The 17,366-nt window shown below is 51.4% G+C and overlaps 1 protein-coding gene across 1 annotated transcript in view; it reads right to left on the minus strand.

Moving 5' to 3' along the window:
* The window catches only part of PLCB1 (phospholipase C beta 1), a 1,235,601-nt gene that overhangs the window by 615,236 nt on the left and 602,999 nt on the right, over positions 1-17,366 (minus strand). The window lies entirely within an intron of this gene.

Genomic DNA, 17,366 nt, shown 5'->3' on the forward strand with positions numbered 1-17,366 from the left:
CACAAAGTCAGGGATTTTATAGGATTATAGTCAGGTGTAACCAATTATACTAAACAAGTGATAATTAATGATTAGAGATTAGTGAACCCGAACTTAAAAGTTCATACTGGACAGTTAGTGTTTGGTGCTAAACGCCGTACACGGACTTCTCCCGGACGTCTATCACAATGTTTGAAGTTCTGGGGAAAGTCCATTGCAGAGCGATAGAATTTTCTTTCCCGCTTCAAAGTTCGGGCCCCAATACATTTCAATGGGGTTCTTGTTCAAGTTCAGGTAAAGTTCTGGTACCCGAACCGAACTTTGGACTAAAGTTCTGGTCGGGTACCAGAACCCGAACTTCCACGGGTCTGCTCATCCTTAATAATGATCATCATTTTCATATGCAGATTGAAACACAGTCATTAACTGAGACAGAAACAGCTGTGTAGGGGGTATGAAACTGGGTGAGGAACTGAAAAACTCTGTTACAGAGGTGAGTTCTTGGCAAGACTGAGCACAGCAACAATGCACAAGATAGTAATACTGCATCAGCAAGGTCTCTCCAGGGCAATGATTTCAAAGCAGACTGGAGTTTCATGATGTGCTGATGTCAAGCTCTCTTGAAGAAGCACCAAGAAATGGGCAATGCTGAGGGCCATAGACACAGCGGTAAGGCAACAAAACTTAGTGCAGTAGATGAAGAGTGTGTCACCCTGGCCTGGATGCCACAAATATAATAAAGCTGTGTCTGAGAGCAAGGGGGAGGTTCTCTGGTCAGGGGAACATTAGCATGCAATACCTCCTGTCTCAGGCCAGTAGGGGGAGCAGGCTGCCCCTATAAAAGCTGGAACTGGGGGCAGGGTTAGAGAGAACTGGACGACCTGTCTCTGGATTGAGAGGTGTCCCAGAGCAGGGAGAGACAGTTGTATTGCACCCTAAGAGGACATGTGGCGGTAGGAGAGCCACAAGCCAGGGACAAGAGGTGAAGTGCGCCTGTCCTGGCAGACAAAGAACCCAATTTACCAGACTTTGGCGTCTGAGGCTGTGAGGATTCCACGTCCTACAGCAGATAACCAGTCCGCAGGGGACTGTATGTTCCTTGGCCTAAGAAGCCCGGAGGTTCTGCCACACCAGAAGGGACCAGCAAAGCCGTACCAGGCCAGGAATAGAAAGGGACCCAAGTTGCAGGCTATACGGGCGAGAAGACACGGTGAGCTCGGGAACGTGGGCTGTTACCTTATAAGGAGGAAATAGCCAGAAGGAGCGCAGAGAGCACGGTAGGCCTACACCCTCACCCTGACCAGGGCCAATTTCCCGTTTGCTCTCAGACGTCCAGGCCCCCCTCCTAGCCGGGCCTGTTTGTGGGTCAGTTCACCTGTTCTAGTAAAGACCCTGGACTGCAACCTGTTGTCTGTCTGCTCCTTGCTCCTCCAGCACTAACGGCGCTGGGACGCCCTACACCATCACCCTCATCTTCTACTATACTGCCCTGGGGCCGCACTCTTCCCGTGGGGAGTCACACTACCCCAGCTGCATACACCATCAGCCCCAGCGGTCTGCCTTGCAGCGGCGGTTCGCACTGACCGCAATCCACGGGTGGCGTAGTCGGACATTACCAACAGTGCATGGCAGACTACCAATGGTCTGACCACCCTGAGCCACGGAACCGGGTTGCCACTACTACCCCCATCGTTTCCCGATTGCCCGGCTCCGAGTGCCCCACGGCCCAGGGGGCGAGTCAGCTTTGGCGTAGTCGGCAGGATAGTAACCAACCCGCCACAAACGGGTATTGCGTGCCTGAAGAAGACTGTACACGTACCTGAAGAAGAGGTTTCCCGCCATCCGGAGCCGTTTTCCCGCCATTCTCAGCCGTCTCCCGCCATCTTCTGTCGGTTCCCACCATCTTCAGCCGTTTTCCCGCCATCGGACGCCATCTTCAGGACACCGCGCGGGAAGAAGAGGGGCGTGGACGTCCAAACCGCGCGAGACTCAAAGCTCCGCCCCACGCACCGATGCTGCGCAAGGTCCTGGAAGGGAGAGAGAGCGACGCTGACGTCACCAGGACGCGACGCAAGGTCCTCGTCCAGAGCAGCACCAGCGAAGCCGCGGCCTACAGAAGAGGATCGTCGGAAGGTAGGCCACGCTTAACTAGGGGGGAGGAAGATGTCGGACACAGAGGTGCCAACTACCAACAGCGCAGCTGCAGCAGCGGTGATGCCATTTTCCTTGCCCTACATCCCTGGAGCGGCCTGGCTGCCTAAGTATTCAGGGGAGCCCCATGCCCTAACTGACTTTAAGGAAAGGCTGTACAGTTTGTTCCAAGTTTACCCCCTGACAGAGGAACAGAAGGTTAGCATACTGACAGGGCAGTTAACTGGCACAGCCCAGCGGGAGGTAAAGTCATGGCCCGCTGAGGAGAAAAGAACTGTGAAGGGTATTCTGGCCCGGCTGCGGGGTACCTTTGACACACGTATCTCCGCTGAAATTAAAATGAGGTTTTATGGATGTAAGCAGCGGACACGGGACAGCATCAGAGACTATGCCCTAAATTTGCAGGAAGCCTTGAGGGCCATCCAACAAGCTGACCCTGGCAGCGTGCAGGATACGGATAAGCTACTAGCAGAACAGTTTATAGAAGGTCTGTTGTCTAGCGCCCACAGGACCCAGCTGCGCCTCATGTTCTTTCAGAACCCTGATCTGACCTTTGCCCAATTTAAGGACAGGGCCATAAGGGTGCTCTGTGAACCCGCAACAAGTGGCGCTATAAACCCCCGGTGCCCTGCTATCACCTACCACCAGGAGGCGGCGCCCTCCTCTATGGACTCTGTGGGGGCCGATGCACAGGCCCTGAACCAAGCCCCGTCAAAAGATCTGCATCACCAAGTCCAGGAGCTGACCAGGAGCGTCGCGGCGTTGACCAGGACCGTCCAGGCGTTACAAGTGGACCCGTCAAGACCCATCGAGCTGGCTTCAAGTCCGGAGGATGTCCCGTGACGTCGACAGAGGAGGATCCCGTCGTTCCGAGGGAGGCCCACAGACCGTTACGCAGAGGATGGACAGCCCATTTGCCGTCGATGCAACCAGCCCCGACACATTTCCAGGTACTGTAATTTAAACGGGTCCAACCTGGGGCAGAGGGCCAACCCCCAGGCATAAGATCACCAGGCCCTTACAATTGGCGTAATAAGTACGTTGGGGGGCGCCCGGTTTTACCCGTGGTGCTGGACGGTATCCCCATGAGCGCCTTGCTGGATACCGGGTCGCAAGTAACTACTATTCCCTATGTACTTTTTAAGCAGTATTGGACTGATGCTGATATAACACGATATCCAGACAATGACTTGAGCATCATCGCCAGTAATGGCTTGCCCATGCCGCAGATGGGGTTCAAAGAGATGACCATTAAGATTGGTAAAGTTGAACTGCCGGCACAGGGAGTGATTATTGTGGACATTGACCGTCGTGAAAGTCACCCTAAAATAACTGTGGGTACTAACGTGATTGAAAATTGTCTTTCAGAGGTAATTGTAATTCTACAACAGGTGGCGGTGAATGCTAGTTCCAGCCAACAGAGAGTCCTCAACAAAGAGATAAAAGCCCTGATGAGACGGCAGCAGGTAGAACTGTCTGGTGGTGAGATCGGTATTGTAAGAATGAGTGACCCATTCCCCATTTCCATGCCTCCCAAAAGTGAAATGATGATCTGGTGTCGGACTGCAATCGGGTTGAGAGGTAGAGACTACCAAGCCATGGTAGAACCCGTGTACTCGGACAGCAGGCCCACCATTTTGACAGCCCGGGGGGTGGTTGATGTCCGACATGGGAGGGTGCCCGTTCGCATTCTCAACATTGGGGAGAGAGAGGTACACTTACCCAGGTACGCTACACTTGCCAAACTGTTTGTTGTCGAACACAAAGCTATCAGGGCCGTGGAGCCTTTGCCTCCATCTCCACAGGCGGAGGGTAATGGCTCCCAGAAACAAAAGGAGGACTGGTGCCAGAAACTCCATGTGGGTGCTGACTCCACTCCCCTGCACCAAAAACAAGGAGTCTACCGGGTGGTACAGGAGTACGAGAGAGTCTTTAGTAAGCACCCGCTGGACTTCGGCAAAGTAAAAGGGATAGAACACCACATCCCCACAGGGAGCCACCCACCAATAAAAGAGAGACACAGGCCTGTACCCCCTGCACATTATCAGAACACCAAGGGTATGCTGCGGGAAATGAAAGAAGCTGGGGTCATTACAGATAGCTGTAGCCCCTGGGCAGCCCCCCTGGTTCTGGTAAAAAAGAAAGACGGCACCATGAGAATGTGCGTGGACTATAGACAAATCAACCGTATCACCCACAAAGACGCATATCCGCTGCCTAGAATAGAAGAGTCTTTAGCCGCACTAAAATCAGCTAACTTCTTTTCTACTTTGGACCTTACTAGCGGGTACTGGCAGGTTCCTGTGGCAGAGGCTGACAGGGAGAAGACCGCCTTCACCACCCCGATGGGACTGAGCGAGTTCAACTGTATGCCCTTCGGGCTATGCAACGCACCAGGGACCTTCCAGAGGCTGATGGAATGCTGTCTAGGGCACCGAAACTTCGAGACGGTCCTCCTTTACCTGGACGACGTGATCGTCTATTCGAAGACTTACGAGGACCATCTAAAGCACCTGGCCGAGGTGTTCGAAGCCCTGGCAGGCTATGGCCTGAAGGTGAAACCATCAAAGTGTCACCTGTTGAAACCGAAGGTCCAGTACCTAGGGCACCTGGTAAGTGCGGAAGGAGTAGCCCCCGACCCTGACAATGTCACGGCAATCAAGAGCTGGCCAAGCCCTTCGAACATCAAGGAAGTGAGGCAATTCCTCGGGTTGGTAGGCTACTACCGAAGGTTCATCCCCGGGTTCACTAAGATGGCAGCTCCTATGCAGGACCTCCTGATAGGACAGTCTAAGTCCAGAAGCCAAAAGCCACCCTTCAAGTGGGATAAACCGGAAGAGGAGTCCTTCCGCCAGTTGAAGATGGCCCTCACAGGGGATGAGATCCTGGCCTACCCTGATTATGGCCAGCCTTTTATTCTCCACACAGATGCCAGTAATGTGGGACTGGGAGCCGTACTGTCACAAAACCAACAGGGCAGAGAAAGAGTGATCGCGTACGCCAGCCGGAAGCTGAGGCCCACCGTGAGGAACCCGGAGAATTACAGCTCCTTCAAGCTAGAATTCTTGGCGGTGGTGTGGGCCATAACGGAACGCTTCAAGCATTACCTGGCCTCCGCAAAGTTCACTGTGTATACGGATAACAACCCGTTAACACACCTAGACAGTGCAAGACTTGGTGCCCTGGAGCAGCGGTGGATGGCCTGTCTCTCCAATTATGATTTCGTGATCAAGTACCGGGCAGGCAAAACCAATGCCAACGCTGACGCCCTATCGAGAATGCCTCACTTACCTGAAGGTGACGAAGACCCAGAAGAGCTGGAGGAGGTAGAACTCCCCGCGTTTCACCGGTATGGGGCTGCTCAATACTCCCACCGCGTGAAGGAGGAAGATTTAGCAACCGTTATGATCAATCCCCTACCTCACCACAGCTGGGCCGAGACCCAAGATAGTGACCCTGCAATCCGCCTGGTGAAAGATCTGCTGACCCAGGAATACGCTCGCTTAGATCCGGATGCTCCAGAGGAAGCCAAGCAGCTATGGAAAGAGAAGAGCAAGCTGTTCCTCTATGAAGGCAAGCTGTGCAGAAGACTTGTCAACCACCGGACACACGAGCTGACCTGGCAAGTCGTGGTCCGAAGGCGGGATGCAGCTATGGTCCTGGGGGCTTACCATGACAGAGCGGGGCACTTCGGTTGGAAGAAACTGGAGTTCCTGCTAAGAGGACGGTTCTTTTGGGTCGGCATGAGAGAGGCTGTAGAGAAGTGGTGCAGGGCCTGTGGCCCTTGTAACTTAAGGAGAAAAGACCGCACCAGCCAGAAGACACCCTTGAAGCCCATCGTCACCCAGCAGCCTCTTGAGCTGGTAGCTCTGGACCACGTCAAATTGGCTCCAAGCCGGTCAGGATACATCTACGCCCTGACAATCGTGGACCACTATTCCCGTTTTCTAGTGGTGGTCCCGGTAAAAGACTTGACAGCCCAAACAGCGGCCAGAGCCTTCCAGCAATACTTCTGCCGTCCACACGGGTATCTGGAACAGGTCCTGACAGACCAGGGTCCAGCGTTCGAGACTGAAATCTTCCAAGAGTTCTGCAACCTCTATGGCTGTAAGAAGATTCGGACAACGCCTTACCACCCACAAACCAACGGGATGTGTGAGAAAATGAACAATATAGTCATTGATCTCCTGAAGACGTTGCCCCTGGAGGAACGCAGCCTGTGGCCAGAAAAACTGCCGGATCTAAGAGACTTATACAACCATATCCCGGTGAATTCTACAAACTGCACCCCGGCTTACCTGATGCGAGCTAGACCAGGTAAGCTGCCCGTAGACCAGGAGATGGGAGTCCTAACACCTGAGGACACCTCCCCGGATGCGGACTGGGATACGGAGAGGCGACTGCAGTACAAGAAGGTACAGGAGAGTGTGGAGAAGAGCCTGGCCCAGGTGAGAGAAAGGCAAGAAAGACTCTTCAACCAACACGCCCCTGCTGGTCCCCTAGAACCTGGTGAGCAGGTCCTGAAGCGAAAGAGAAGGCTACATAAGTTGGACGACCAGTGGGAAAGGGAACCCTACACCGTACTGCAGTCTGATCACGACAACTCGAAGGTGTGCGTGATCACCAAGGATGGAGGAGAAACCACTAGTACCGTCTCCAGACACCACCTAAAAAGGTGCCCCGAGCAACTCCGTAGTGCAGAAGAGGATCAAAGTGACCTTGAACCCGCAGAGGACAAGGAAGAAATGATCAGCACCGTTCTCGGAGAGTTCCCTCAGTCCTGGACTCGAATAAACGATGCCATAGTGGTACCCGTCCTGCATTTCCTGCAACCGGCTCAGCAACAACCTACACCAGAGCCGGAAGGCGAAGAAGAGCAAGCAGTTCCAGAGGCGGAAGAGCCGGTACCAGCAGCCCAGGAGAGTCAACCCTCTGCTGACAGTGAGCCTGTCATGCCTGCGGTAAGCCAAAGGACCCGCAGACAGCTGCCTGCCCTGCCTGTAAGTCCAGCTGGTAGTTGTACCCCTAACGCTAGTGGGGAAAGCCAGGTCGGTCCACCACCAGACAGTGGGTTACGCAGGTCAACCAGGAGCACAAAGGGGCAGATACCTGCTCGCTGGAGAATATAGGGTGCACTAAAATTGTAAATAACCCTGTTGCCAAGTGTTGAAATGTTTGCAAAGTTACATGCATGATTGGTAATTCTGTGTTTCAGTTTCTTACAGTTACCGTACGGACTCAAAGGTTATGGACTTTTAATAACCGGGACTTTGTAAGGACTGCGTTCGGAGCCTGACCAAGGAATGAACTAAGACTGTAAAGGACTTGGGGCTAGGACAGACCCCCACCTGGTTAAGGCTCCCCGTTGTGTTGGTGAGATGGACACCCGGTCACAGACCACACTTTGACCTTAAGAACTCAACCTGTGAGTCGTTTGTCTACTAATGTTTTATAGTCATGTATATTATCTTTGTTTACTGTTTAGTCCCGGAGTACTAAATTCTACTAGGGGGGAATGTGTCACCCTGGCCTGGATGCCACAAATATAATAAAGCTGTGTCTGAGAGTAAGGGGGAGATTCTCTGGTCAGGGGAACATTAGCATGCAATACCTCCTGTCTCAGGCCAGTAGGGGGAGCAGGCTGCCCCTATAAAAGCTGGAACTGGGGGCAGGGTTAGAGAGAACTGGACGACCTGTCTCTGGATTGAGAGGTGTCCCAGAGCAGGGAGAGACAGTTGTATTGCACTCTAAGAGGACGTGTGGCGGTAGGAGAGCCACAAGCCAGGGACAAGAGGTGAAGTGCGCCTGTCCTGGCAGACAAAGAACCCAATTTACCAGACTTTGGCGTCTGAGGCTATGAGGATTCCACGTCCTACAGCAGATAACCAGTCCGCAGGGGACTGTATGTTCCTTGGCCTAAGAAGGTTCCGGAGGTTCCGCCACACCAGAAGGGACCAGCAAAGCCGTACCAGGCTGGGAATAGAAAGGGACCCAAGTTGCAGGCATACGGGCGAGAAGACACGGTGAGCTCGGGAACGTGGGCTGTTACCCTATAAGGAGGAAATAGCCAGAAGGAGTGCAGAGAGCACGGTAGGCCTACACCCTCACCCTGACCAGGGCCAATTTCCCGTTTGCTCTCAGACGTCCAGGCCCCCCCTCCTAGCCGGGCCTGTTTGTGGGTCAGTTCACCTGTTCTAGTAAAGACCCTGGACTGCAACCTGTTGTCTGAGTGCTCCTTGCTCCTCCAGCACTAACGGCGCTGGGACGCCCTACACCATCACCCCCATCTTCTACTATACTGCCCTGGGGCCGCACTCTTCCCGTGGGGAGTCACACTACCCCAGCTGCATACACCATCAGCCCCAGCGGTCTGCCTTGCAGCGGCGGTTCGCACTGACCGCAATCCACGGGTGGCGTAGTCGGACATTACCAACAGCGCATGGCAGACTACCAATGGTCTGACCACCCTGAGCCACGGAACCGGGTTGCCACTACTACCCCCATCGTTTCCCGATTGCCCGGCTCCGAGTGCCCCACGGCCCAGGGGGCGAGTCAAGAGCACATCATGCTTTATTCCCTTTGATATCAGATGTCCAGCAGTGCCATCAGCTCAGAACTAGCAGCAACCAGTGGGACAAAGCTTCATTCATCTACTTTTCAGAGAAGTCTGGCCAGAAATGGTCTTCATGAAAGCCTTGCGGCCAAAACAGCACACTTTCAACATAGAAACAAGGCAAAATGAACTCAAAGCATAGAAACAGGAAAGTAGTACAATAATGAGTGTCTATAGCAACAGTGAAGCATGGTGGAGGGTCCAAGTTTGAGGTTACCTTTAAGCAAATAGAGTTGGGGATTTGGTCAGGATCAATGGTGTCTCAAAGCTGAGAAACACAATCAGATACTTATCATGTAATATGATCAGGGAGGCTCTGAATTTATTCTGCAGAAGGGAAATGACCCCAAACATACAGCCAATGTCACCAAGAATTATCTTCAGCATAAAGAAGAACAAGTAGACATGAAAGTGATGATATGGCTACTATGGTAGTAACCATTATAACTGTACCTTACACTATCAATCAAACTCTAAAAGCTACCTGTTTTAATCATGAATTCATTCACTATCCTGCCTATTGCAAAAAGTTTTACTTTAATCTTTTTATTTTTTTGATAACATGAACAAAAAGTGACAAAAAATGCTACAACTGTCTCATAACATCTAACACTAATCATAAAATAATATAATATTCTACTTTTTAAAAAAACAAAACCTCCTAAAAGACCATTCTAGTATACTCCTATACTACGTGATAGCTAAGATACATGTAGCACCCTGAGGATTCGGCTGCTACAGGGGTATTGCACCTCAACCCAGAGGTGTGATATTCCACTCCCGGGTAAGGATGGAGTGTGGAACTGAGCTCGGTAGGCTGCATGCACTACACACATCCCATTTCCGAGGAACAGGCCGACGGTACTCCCACTTAGAAATGTGCAGGTACGACCGAGTCTGTTCCTGGCTGGAGTGGGAGGGGGGTGGTACATCCCAAGTAGTGTAGGGGCAGATAGGGGGAGCAGCCTGGGTAAAGATAGGAGCTCATTGGGTGCTGGTCACCTGAGCTCACACATAGAGGGTGTATATAAGGTGGGCACCATCAAAGAACAGGGTCAGTCTGTTAGCCTTTGCAGAGGAGTCACAGGAAGAGGAGCAGAGCAGATCCAGAGAGAGAGAGAGGAGAAAGAAAGAAAGACCCAGAGGGGGAAACAGAAGAAAGGACTCTAAGACCCCAACTAAAAGCACCGGGTGAAGAGTCGGCATCAGGGTACCGGAACCCAAGCTGGTGGGGGCAAAAACACACCCCAGCCAGAGACCGGAGGCCGTGGACAGCGTCTGCCATGGCCACCCACCACATCCACCACGAAGGCATACCACACGGAGGGTCAGGGAACCCAAGGCCAAGGGTCACCCAACAGAAGGCCCGAGGGAGCTGGACCTGGGTGGATCACTAGTGGGGACGGCCAGAGAAAGGACAGAAGGAGAGCTCAGGGTCACGCTCCGGACTCGCTTGGGGGTTGGCTGGATCCAGGACCTGGTGGACGCAGCACGGCTCGGGTGGTCACTTGAAGCTGGAGTGACCGGAACATCAGCAGTGAGTAAATACCCTAAACTGCACAACCCGACTCTGTCTTCCTTTAACATCTATGCTGCACCACTACAACCCCCATCCTCTGCACCTGACCCCCTGAGGCTATACCCCACCCGTTGGGGGTTATACCATCACAAGCTGCACCTACACCATCAGCCTCAGCGGACCCTGCTGCAGCGGCGGCCATAGTGACCGCAACACAACGGGTGGCGTAGTCGACATTAAGAACTTAATAACATCTGTAGGACTGCCACATACAACTGAGTTTGACACCCTGGGCACGGGGCCGGGTCACAGCCGCTCGGAGACTACAACCCCCCATCTGATCCGGTGCCGGGTATTCCCCTCAAAAAGGAATATGGCCCAGGGGGCGCGTCATACAAAATACCAGATATTAAAGAGAACCTGTCATTAGGATTATGCATGTTAAATTAAAGGTATGGCGATAATGGCGCTGTTATACAGATTCAATAGATACATTCAGTGAAGAAAGCCTCAGCCTGCTTGTTGTTTAATCCGCCATTGAAGTCTGAGTTTCATAAGCTTTTGGTGCATTTGGGCGGGACTGTGGGAGGGACAGTGTGTAGGGTCTTTGGCTCTGCCCCGGCTCTTCTTCCTGCCTCTGGCTTCTATACCTTCCTTCTTTTAAATTTTGTGTTAGCGCCATCTTAGCTGTGGGCATCTCTTGTGCAAATTGACCTTCCAACAGTCTTCATGAAAATGACGCCGGTGGCAGTGCATGCGCAGATTGCACTTGGCTTGTCATTTACGAGAGATGTAAATCTGTGCATGCACAGCCACAGGCACCATTTTCATGAAGACTGCTGGGAGATTAATCTGCGCAAATGCCGCCTGTGGCTAGGATGGCATCGGAATTTAAGAGGACATTACAGACAGCAGAGGCAGGAGGAGGGGCCAAGGCAGAGCCGAAGACTCTACGCACAGTCCCAACCCACAGTTCTGCCCCAATGCACCGAAAGCTTAGAAAAGGCAAAATTCTAATGATTAAACAACAACCCCCATGGAGATTTCTTCACTGAAGATTTCTACTGAATCAGCATAACAGCGCCATTATGGCAATACCTTTATTTTCACATGCATAATTTTGACGACAGGTTCTCTTTAAAGCTGAAAACATCAATATAAGTAGTTTTTTTGTGTTATCATTTTTGTTACATTTGAAAAATAAAAAAAATAGTTGTTAAATCCGCCGGGGATTAAGTATCTCCCACAAGAACTACACGAAGAAGCAGCCATGCAGATGTAAGAAACCATGTCTGATCTCTGGTGGCTTCCTCTGCACATCATTGCACTGCAAAAGGGAAAGAGGCTTAATGAGATTAATGAGACTGGATTTATTACTGTTCTAGCCGTACACTGCGATTGCCATTCACAATCAGTTGTCTACTATAATCTATGATAACATAAAAGTTAATTTCATATTTAAAATGGTCTCTATGGCATTGAAAAAAAAATGTAAATTGTGCAAAATGTTAACAATATACTCACTTTGAGAATTCATCAAAGTTTTTGACGCACCCAGGGAATGGGGACGACTAGGCGCCCGGGCCTTGTTGTTGGTTTTGGGGATGCCGCGGTGGCCGGCTCCGGGGCCCGTATGCTGGGGTCACTCTTAAAAAGGGAAGGGGGGAATTATATAGGATAGGGAAAGTTTGTGACGCCACCTGTGGTGCCTGGTGAGGATCACCAGCGCTGCAACAGTCCTCTGAGGCCGGTGTTCAGGCAGCTTAGTTGGTGCGGCACCCCACAGGTGGAGCGGGGCCTCAAGGAAGCGTCAGTGTAGGGATGCAGGACAGAGGGGACCCAGCCGGGTCAGAGGAAGAATAGGCACACACACGACAGTTCACTTCAGTACCTTTACTGGTGGTGTTTCTGGCACGGTCCAGGGTACTTCAGGGTGAAGGGTGCATATCAGGACTCTCCCCAGTGAGCGGGTGGGGGGCCTCCTGTTTCTTGCCTTTCCTCGATAAGTTTCTGACCTGCCTAACTTGGTCTCTGTCTTGCACCTGCTGACCTGGTGGTAGGGCCTTCTGTTGGAGATCACACTCCCTGGTCTCTTGGGCTTCCGTGACTCTTGACCCTGGTATAGCAGTCAGCTTTTTGGTGTTCCTGGGACATATAGTTCGCCAGGGGTTCCGGTTATTTCTGCTGGAGGTAAGGAATCCCTGCAGACGCGGACCCGGTGTCCGGGAATGGTTTTGGGGTGAGCTGGTTAAGCTCCTCTGGCCCCTATGTTGCTCTCTTTCCACTCGCCTTCGGCCACGCTCGGGGCCCTCATTAGGCTTCACACTGCAGCAGGAACACTGTGGTTCGCCGCTCTTTTGGCATCGGCACGCCCTAAGCTCACTAATCTGAGCTCACTGAGTCTGAGCTGACCTGACAACCTCTCTGGCTGCAGCAGACTGACTACCTAACTCCACCCTCCAGTATATATATCCCTATCCGGGCTCACTCTGGTGGTCTGAGGTGGAAGGTGGAGGTGTGTGAATGCTATGAGGGCCTCTTGTGGATGAATCCGTCCATGCACCCCTCTGGGATCTGTGGCACCAATGTGCAGCAGGGCGCCACATTTTCTTGCTCAGATATCTGTTGTGGTTGTTCACATGCCTGGAGGATGACCTGTATCCATACACGTCATGTGAACAGGATAGCCGGCCATTGTGACTATGGTTTGCATGTCACTTTAGTGGCCCATAGTCAGCCCAGATTTGTCACGTGTCATGATACAACTGTACATATAAATCCACCTTAATAGTGGAAGTGAGAGAATGTAAGAAATTCCTTTAAGGTAATTGATAATTTTAGCATGGTATTCTTTACCTTAGGAAAAATTCCTTAGGGTTAAGTTTGGGCAAACTCCAAAAAAAAAAATCATCAAAAACTCATTGGGGGATGAGTTTTTTTTGAGTTTTTGACTCTGCATAAAAAACTCAGCGTCTTACAGTTCCAGTAAAGTGCATTGGATTTGTAGATATCTCCTGCCCACTGTGCTTTTTTTACTCAGCGTAAACAGACCAGCGGTGCGGGTTTTAAATCCGCAACGTCGATTTCTCTTGCGGGTATTCTGAGTTTTATGTGCGGATTTTCCCCATAGAATTTCATTGAATGCGGAAAATTCACAGGTAAAAATCACATATGTGCTGCAGAAATGCACTAAAAGTGTCATCAACACATGACTGTATCAATAAAGTTTGAATAGCAGGAAGTATCAAACACAAAGCAGCTTTATTTAAAACATAACACATCAAAAAAAGGCAAAACTTGCAAAGTCAAAAACGCGATAAACCACGTAAAAAAACGCACTCAAAAACGCAATGGAAAAAAACACAAATTACCTAATTTTGCTAATAGATGCAAAAATGTTGCAAAAAATCTGCAACATTAAAAAAGTCACCAAATACTCATCATGGGAAGGTAGCTTTACGGTATGTGCATGTGATATCTTTTAGACATAGAGTTTTTAAAGCAGATTCAAGAAAATGATGGTGTAGTTTTATTCTGAAGCCTTTACTTTAGAGTGTTTTTGGTCGTTTTTGTGTTTTTAAGGGTATGTACAATTAGTGAGCGGCTTCCAAGATTGCGGAGCCTGAAGCAGTTAAAAGAACCTCAAAAGGACTGAACATACGCACACCAAGTTGTTTTGACATTGGAGTTGATTCTTTTTAGCACTTTTTCAGGTGGATTTCAGGCAAAATCCGTTTGTAAAACACATTGTGTGCACATACCTTTAAACCCTTCCGACCCGGCAAATTTCTGTTTTTTCCTTTTCTTTTTTCCAAAGGCCATAATTAGTGATGCGCGAGTACCGTAATATTCGTAATCGCTATACTCGTAACGAGTACTTTGTAATAATCGCGTATTCATTCCGAATAGCGAGTACAATGTAAGTCAATGGGAAATGCTGTGCCCTACAAAGAGGTCTGGGGGCCTGAGGAAAAGGCTGAAATGGATGGGAAAGTGATGAAACAGAATGGGAAGAGCCTGGAGAATGTGCCTGCATGCATTTCTGACTCAAATATGGTTTCTGGGAATAAGTTTGTCGCAGTATTATGCCACTTTTACAGACACAGAAGAACAACTACCAAACCTTACCTAAATTGCATTTAACAGGCCAAAAAGGTTAAGAAACAGTTTTTCCTGCATAATCACTTGTATATAAGGCTAAATAAATCAGAGAAACCCAAAAATATCCCTTTTAGCCTTTGTTCACACATACTGTTGTGCCTTTTTTTCGCCTTTTACAATTGGAAGGGCCCTGACTTATACATTTTGTAGGTCCCTCTGTCATACACCATTTTTAGTTCGCTATTGCCCAGCACTTTACAAGCAAGATGTGCTGTGTTCTGCTGAGCCCTTTCCCTGGCTGGAGTGGGGGGAACCAGAGTGAGGGGGAACCAGCAGTGGGTGTGGGTGGAGGATGCAGAACAGGGGAGCACTTGAATGGTAGGTGTATAAAAAGGGAAGCCATCTTAGGGTGGCAGTGCAGTGCAGTGCGGTAAGCAAGTGCAGAAAGAGTAGAGGAGGGGAGCAGAGTCTCTTCAGGAGCTCTGCTCCATAAGTGGGGCCTAGTAAGAGAGGCCCAGGAGGGGAGCAGAGGAGAAAGGCTCCGGTAACTGAAGGGATCCCAGGGGGTACGGTGAGTGCAGGACGGCACCCGTATGCCCAAATCTGTCAAGAGTCAGAGGGATCAGGCTGCAAGAAGGGAACCGGTCCCTGGACTAGTCGTGTTACTTCAGGTCTCGACTAGAAAACCGGAGGCTTCTGACATTTATGGTGCAGTCGCCATACTCACATCTGAGTGGCCAAGAAAGGTAGTCATTTAGGACCAGGGAATTCTAGGTTGCCCTGAAGGATCCGGGGACACCATCTTGGGACTTAGTTTGCGAGGCGCAGGGCAGGAGGAAGAGTCCCAGCGCGGGAAGTCGGCCGAGGAAAGGAACATAAAGAAAGGGGGTCCCGCCAAGTACTCTTGAATAGCCTGAGGGACTGCTGAATCCCTGCCTGGCAAACGCAGTGCGACGCGGGAGTCTGACACCTGGACAGTGTACCCGAGGAACCTAACAAAGAACTGTGAGTAAACTCGGATGACTGCACTCCACTGTCTCTGTCCATTATTGCTGCTGCGCCATCATCACTCCTGCACTACAACGCCCAGCATTCCACCTACAACATCGACACTGCCCTGGAGCTCAGCACTACCTGTGGAGGGCTACACCAACACTGCTGCCCTAACATCAGCCCCAGAGGACCTGCTCGGCAGCGGCGGCTCCCTTTTGGCCGCATACCACAGGTGGCGTCACAAACTCTTTATGCCAAAACCATCAATTCCCCTGTAAATAATATCCCCCTTTTTATTGACCGCCCTGGGTCACGGACCGGGTCACCGCCACTGTGAAACCTCCCCTAGAAAGGACCAGCCCGGCACCGAGTACCCCCACGGCCCATGGGGCGAGTCAAAACTCTGGCCCTAAATTCAAGTGTTCAGAGGGCCTGCAGTAGGCAGGAAAGCTGAGTTTTGTGAGAGCCCTCGTGTGGCCCTGTAACATACATTTTGAAGTGCCCTCCTCTAGAGATTTTGGAGGTCCCTCTTGTGTACAATACATTTGAGCGTGCCCTTGTAGTGCCCCGAGGGTTCGGTCGCTACAGAGGTATTGCATCTCACCCAGGGGTGTGATATCTCACTTCCAGGTAAGGATGGAGTGTGGCTCAGGACCCTAACACCCGCAAGCACTACACCACATGTCCGGGGGGCAGGGCGACAATGCTCCCAAGAGTGAGCACAGCTGTCCCTGTCCCTGGCTGGAGTCGGGGAAGGGAACACCTAGGAAGGGAGAACTCGGTAGTGTGTGGGTGGGGAGAGTAGATTCTGGGTGCACTGAAAGTAGGAGTATATAAGGGGGCACCATCTTAGAGTCAGGGTAGAAGGTGGAGATGAAGAAGAGAGAGGAGAAGGCTGGGAGCAGGGGCTCTCAATGGGCTCTGCTCCGCAGGCAGGCCAAGTCTCAAGGCCTGGTCCTGGAGGAGAGGAAAGGAGAGGAGAGGAGAGGAACGGAGGAAGCTCTAGGAGAAGACTGAAGGGACCCCAGGGGTGCGGACCAACTAGTCGCCACCGCACGCCTGCCGCTACCAGAGTAGGGGGGTCAGGCCGAGAAAGGGAACCGGATCCCTCATCTAGTGGAGGAGAGCAACTACCCTCAGCTAGTAACCGGAGGCCGTGGCATTGCACGTGTTACGGTCCCTCACTACACCCATTAGAAAGGCACCATATAGGACCCAGGGAAACGGAACATACGTTTGCCCGCCAAGGCCCGAGGCAGCTGGACAGAAACGTGGTCAATTGTGGGGTACGACAGGCCAGAGAAAGGACACACGAAGGGGATCTTGAAAAGCATTCCGAAGGTACCTGGAAGTTGGCCGAACCCCTCACCTGGTGAGCACAGCACGACGTGGGCAGCCATTACCTGCAGAAGTGACTTGGAGTGTAAAACTGTGAGTAAAGACCCTGGACTGCATCACTGGACTCTGAGTCATTACTGTTGCTCTCGCGCACTTTCACCCCCCACCATCTGCACTCACTGCCCTGAGGCTATACTCCTCCCGTGGGGAGTTATACTACCACCTGCTGCGCACACAACATCAGCCTCAGCGGTCTGCCCCGCAGCGGCGGTTCTCAGTGACCGCAATCCATGGGTGGCGTAGTCGGACATTTCAATATTAAAAGCCAAGTAAACAGATCCGCCACTGGTTTGACCACCCTGAGCCACGGGACCGGGTCACCGCCACGGAGACTACAACCCACAGCATTGCACAGAGACCCGGCTCTGGGTATTCCCCTGCATACACGGCCCAGGGGGCGCGTCAACTTTGGCGTAGTCGGCAGGATCGAAACCAACCCGTTATCATCGAGTATTGTGTGCCTAGAGACTGTTTCACTGTATTGAATGTGGCGCCCGCCCCAGAAGAACGGACGCCATTATGTGCGCGCCAAAAGACAACAAGAAGCCACCTCCCATCGTGGGCCAGGTCCCAGAATGGCGCCAAAGACGGAGCCCACCCCCAACAGCCTTG

This window comes from Phyllobates terribilis, unplaced genomic scaffold (assembly GCF_046119375.1).
Source record: "Phyllobates terribilis strain yellow unplaced genomic scaffold, ASM4611937v1 Scaffold_3__8_contigs__length_932513732, whole genome shotgun sequence".
NCBI lineage: Eukaryota > Metazoa > Chordata > Amphibia > Anura > Dendrobatidae > Phyllobates > Phyllobates terribilis.